Below are 6,000 nucleotides of genomic sequence, written 5' to 3'. Positions count from 1 at the left end.
AGTATTTTTCTCATCTCACTAATCAAGAACATATCCTCTGCTTTAAATCTACCCTATGACTTGGGTTCCACAGCTGTCTGTGGCAACAACTTCCTCAGATTTCCCCCCCTCCCCCGCCAGCTGAAGAAATTTGTTCTTAAGTGATGTCCTTTTATTCTTCGTCTAGTCCTAGACTTTCCACTGCTGGAAACAGTTCATCCACCTTATCCAGACCTTTCAATATTTAGCAGGTTTTCGATGTGCCACAAGGATGGGTGCTGGGTTCTTTGTTTGTTGTCTATATCAACAATCCGGATGATAATGTGGTAAATTGGATCAGCAGGTTTGCGGATGACACTAAGATTGGGTGGAGTGGACAGCCAGCAAGGCTCTGAAAGCTGCAATGAGATCTGGACCAGCTAGAAATAAGGGCTGTAAAATGGCAGGTGGAATTTAATGTAGACCAGTGTGAGGCGTTGCATTTTGGGCAGTCAAACGTGCTAAAAATGATGAGTGTGGTGGAACAGAGGGATCTGGGAATACAGATACATAATTCCCAGAAAGGGGCATCACAGGTGGATAGGGTTGTAAAGAGAGCTTTATAAATCCAAGTGTTGAGTACAGGTGTTATACTGAAATTATGTAAGACAATGGTGAGGTCAAATTTGGAAGATTGTAGTTTTGGTCTACAGGAAAGATTATCAACAAGACAGAAAGAGTGCAGGGAAGATTTACTAGGGTGTTGCTGGGACTTCATGAGGTTCGGTCTTTATCCCCTGGATTATCGGAGAATGAGAGATTTGATAGTTTACAAAATTATGAGGGGTATAAATAGAGTAAGTGCAAGCAGGAGAAAAAGCCTGTGGTTGGGTGAAAAAAGAACGAGAGGACATTGGTTAAGGGGGATAGGTGAGGGGTTTAAGGGGAACATCTTCACTCTGTTGGTGTTGCAGGCTCAATGTTTAAGAGAAGATTGGACAGGTACATGGATGGGAAGGGTTTGCAGGTTGATGGGATGAGGCGGAATCAATGGTTTGGCATGGACTAGATGGGTAGAAGTGCCTGTGTCTATGCTTTAACCCTTGCCCTCATCCTTCCAAACTCCAGCGAGGATGGTTTCAGAGCCGTCAAATGCTTCTCATACATTAACCCTTTCATACCTGGGCTCATTCTCATAAACCACCTCTGGTCCCTCTCCAATACCAGCACACCCTTCCTTAGATATGTGGCCCAAAACTGTTCACAATACTCCAAATGTGGTCCAACAAACACCTTGTAAAATCTCAGCTTGACATCCTTGCTTTTGTATTCCAGAACACTCGAAATGAATGCTAACATTGCATTTGCCTTCCTTACCACTGACTCACCCTGCAAGTGATCCTTTCGGGAATCCTGCACAAGAACTCACAGGGCCCTTTGGACCATCGCTTTCTGAATTCGCTACCCATTTAGAAAAAAGTGTACACCTTTATTCATTTCACCAAAGTGCATGACCATATCGAATTCCTTCTCTCTCACGGAGACTGGCTCACTAACTTCCTCCAGCACACTGTTTTCTTGCTCCAGGTTCCAGCCTCCACGGTCTTTCCTGTGTCACCATAAAATGTCAAAGCAAAGGCCCTTTAGCCTTCTGGTCTGTGCTGAACTATTATTGTGGCCAGTCCCACTGACTTGCACCCAGTCCATATCCTTCCATGCCTCTCCCATCCAGATACCTGTCTACATTTTTCTTAAATGTCAAAATTGAACCCCCATTTGCCACTTCAGCTGGAAGCTCGTTCCACACCCCCACCACTCCATCATGTGACCCCTAAACCTTTCCCCTTTCACCCTTAACCCACATGCTCTGGTTTGTATCTCACTTCCCCATATAATTTTAAATACCTTGATCAAATCTCCCCTCATTCTTCTATGCTCCAAGGAACAAAGTCCTAACCTATTCCTGAAGTCCGGGGAACATCCGAGAAAATCTTCTCTGCACTCTCATCTTATGAATATCCTTCCTGTAACTAGATGACCAAAATGGCACACAATACTCCAAATTTGGCCTCACCAATGTCTTGTACAACTTTACCATAACATCCCAACTCCTATACTCAATACTCTGATTTATGAAGGCCAATGTGCTAAAAGCTCTCTTTCCATGGAGCTTCCGATGGGCCCTGGCCGCCGACCACATGGAGCTCCTGAAGCCATTGCCACCTACACGGGTCCTGAAAGCTGACTTAACAGTACTTCTGACGTCATAGCTGCCCACTCCAACCCAGGCGCCTAACCCCTACTCACCAGAGCTCCTGATGCTTCGACTACCGACTCCTGACAGACGTGAGCCTCCCATTCCAATTTGCACCATGTGGCTCCTGACTGCTACTAGATTCCTGATCTCACTACTGGATCCCATTTACTTATCCCCTTCACTGCTCCTTCCCTATCCTCCTACACCTTTCCCTACTCTACCCCCATTTTGACCCCTCCTCTCCCCAACCCTCAGGCCTCATCTCCCCCCTCTCTGGGTACCACCCTACTCACCCAATTACTTCAGATTCCCATAACCAGACCACCTCTTCGTCACAATGGATGTTCAATCCTTTTATACCTCCATCCCCCACACAGCTCTGATAGCACTTCATTTCTTTCTGGACGAAAGACCTGACCAGTCACCCTCTACCACCACCTGGCAGAACTTGTCCTCACTTTAAACAACTTTTTACTCAACTCATCCCACTACCTCCAGATTAAAGGAATAGCCATGGGTCCCCGCATATATCCCAGCCACACCTGTCTGTTTGTGGGCTTTGTGGAGCAATCCATGCTGTAAGCCTACGCAGGCAAGACCCTTCAACTCTTCCTCCGGTATATCAACGACTACATCGAGCTTCATGGCCAACTTCCACTCTGACCTCAAACTCACCAGGTCCATCTTCAACAACACACACCTTTCTGGATCTTTCTGTCTCCATCTTGGGAGACAAGCTTTCCAATGACATATATTACAAGCCCACTAACTCCCACAACTACCTTGACTACCCTCCTCACACCCTGCCCCCTGGAAGGATTCCATCCTCTTCTCTCAATTTCTCCGTCTCCGCCGCATTTGTTCCCAAGTTGAAGTCTTCCAGTCCAGATCTTCTGAAATGTCTGCCATCTTCCACCACTATCAACTCGGCCCTCACCCACATCTCCATTCCTGTTCATTTGCCCTGGCCCCTCTGCCCCCAGACACAACAAACATAGAATCCCCCTCATCCTCACCTACCACCCTCCGTATTGAACACATTATCTGCATGAAATTCCATCTGCCATTTTTCACCCCATTTTTCCTGCTGGTCCAGATCCCTCTGCAGTTTTGAAAACCTTCTTCACTGTCCACAACAGCTCTAATCTTAGTGTCATCTGCAAACTTGCTGATCCAATTTACCACATTATCATCCAGATCATTGATATGGATGACAAACAACAATGGTCCCAGCACTGATCCCTGAGGTGCTAGTCACAGGCATCCAGTCAGAGAACCAATCATCCACCACTACTCTCTGGTTTCTCCCATATACCCAATGTCAAATCCAGTTTACTACCATAAATACCGAGTAACTGAACCTTTCTGACTAACCTCTTATTTGGGACCTTGTCAAAGCCCTTAGCAAAGTCCATATCCATAGCCTTTCCTGATAAACTCCTCGAAAAACTCTATGAGATTGGTTAAACACGACCTACATGCTCAAAGCCATGTCAACTATCCTTAATCAGTCCCCGATTATCCAAATACTTGTATGTCTGTTCTCTTAGAACATCCTCCAATAACTCACCTACCACTGATCTCATGCTCATCTATAACTTCCTTGGTTATTTTTGGAGTCCTTTTTTGACAGAGGTTCAATATGAGCTCCCCACCAATCCTTTGCCACCTCACCTGTTGCAAAGGACATTTAAAATAACATCTTGTCAGGCCCTGGGGATCATTCACCTTTATTTGCTGTAAGACAATAAGCACCTCCTTCCTCCTCTTTAATCGATCTAGGTTTCTGGGTGCTGAAGTTTTCCTGACTGTGTTGGAGGTTTGGATCTGGAGCTCGGGCTGCTGAGATGGTTTGGACTGAACTCTGTGTGGCTCCAGAGGCAGTGGGAGCGCTGGAGACGAATCCACACACACTCATTGACTCTGGGGGGTGGGGGCTCTCTGTTTTGCTTCTCTTTCTCTGGCTGTAAGAGGCACTTTGGGCAATTTCTGCCATCTGTCTGCTGCTGCATTTTTATTACATGACTATAAATTGAACCTTGAATCTCACTTCCTGTCTCTGTGCCAGTTTCCTGAGCAAACAGTGATGCAAAAAAAAGCCCATTTTAAGATCTCTCCCATCTCTTCTGACTCTTATACAGAGCTGATAACTCTGGTCTTCAAAGGGCAGATTCTGACCAACCAGTGCAAGATCTGACCCTTTGGCCCATCCTGTCCTATTCTATTTATCAGCACAGTTCACCAACCTTCAATCCCTTGTTGACGGGAGTGTTTATCCAGCTGCTGTAGGGGTGCCTGCCTTCCCCTCTCTGCAGGCAGCGTGTTCCTGAGCCCAACCTTTAGCCTTCTGGGTGGAAACAAATCTGCCAATCCTCTCTAACTTGGGGATCTTACTTGGCACATTGTGTTCAGTTCTGATCGTCTCATTACATTAAGGTGTGGAAGCTATGGAGAAGGTGCAGAAGATATTTACCAGGATATTGTCTGGATTGGAGAAGGTGCCTTATAAGGCAAGGTTAGCAGAGCTAGGGCTTTTCTCTCTGCACCGAAGGAGGAGCGGTAATTTAAAAACTGCTCACAATTAATGTGCAATTTGTCTAATTTCCTTTCAACTTATCGTATGTGGTCAATTGTCACAAGGCTATACCGTAGAAGTGTTGCCAGACACAGCTTGGAGCACGTCAGGATGTCCCAAGTCTGGTTTCTACAGATGGTTGGTTCTGCTCAGATCTGACGTGGTGGTTATCTGCTTGGCTTCTGCTGACAATGTGCTCCTGTGGGTCACGGTGAATACACAATGGAAAAAAGTCATTCGCTTGCTGTGAATGTGGTGAAGGATTCACTGACCTGCATACAACACGTGTATCAGCCCATCTTTTCCAGCGCAGTCTCTGCGCGGATTGATTGGAAGAAAGCTTCGGGACACCGGGAGGTCAGTGCTGGGTGAAGTTGAGAAGATGGATTTACTCTATTCCAACAACATCCCGAGCCCTGCTGACAAACCCTGGCTGGCAAACTGGCAGGAATTGGAGATGAAAATTATCACACTCCCTCAGTATTGCCCCTTCTTTATTTTTTTTGCCTTTTGGGTGGTAAAACAGTACCATCCCTTTATTATTCTTAATCCAAAAGTTACAAGTACTACACTAGCCTGCAACTCAGGCCACTCACACAAAACACAAATTGAAACATGATTATCTCCGTTGATACTGTCAAACCCTTGTGGAGCCAACCACGCCCAGCGACCCTCCACACAGCCCGTGAGCACCGAGCGCTCCTTCGATCAGGGTCATGAGGCTGAAATGCAGCCAGAACTTGAGGATCAACCCCTTTAAGCACGCCAACAGGGGCTGAACCCCGCACATTCCATATCTCCATGAAACAAGGTCTCAACCAAGCCACTGAAGTGTCATCTGGCTGGTGAGTCCGTGAATTGGCTCAACTCTTTACTTGGCCAACTGCCTTCGCGTTTCTTAGGCAAATCACGGATTTCCCCTCCATTTTCACACTCACTGTAACGGCCCAGTGCCATCATTTTCCAACCGTGACAGTTGGGGGTAAGTATCTCACCTTCCAGTGATGCAAAAGAATTCCTGGCCACAGGGGTTGTTGAAGTTGCTGGCCCAGTGCACCCCCTGTAGGGCCCAGGTCTTTTGGAAGACAGATTTGGCTTATTTACGAGAAACAAACTAAACCACTGTATAAAACAATAGTCCAAAATAAGAGAGAGCAAGTCTCACGTTGATTGAATTTGTGCTCAATTCTCCTCAGAGCCCACCATTCCG

Source organism: Narcine bancroftii, chromosome 7 (assembly GCF_036971445.1).
Source record: "Narcine bancroftii isolate sNarBan1 chromosome 7, sNarBan1.hap1, whole genome shotgun sequence".
Taxonomy (NCBI): Eukaryota; Metazoa; Chordata; class Chondrichthyes; order Torpediniformes; family Narcinidae; genus Narcine; species Narcine bancroftii.
Note: the sequence above shows the minus strand (reverse complement) of the source record.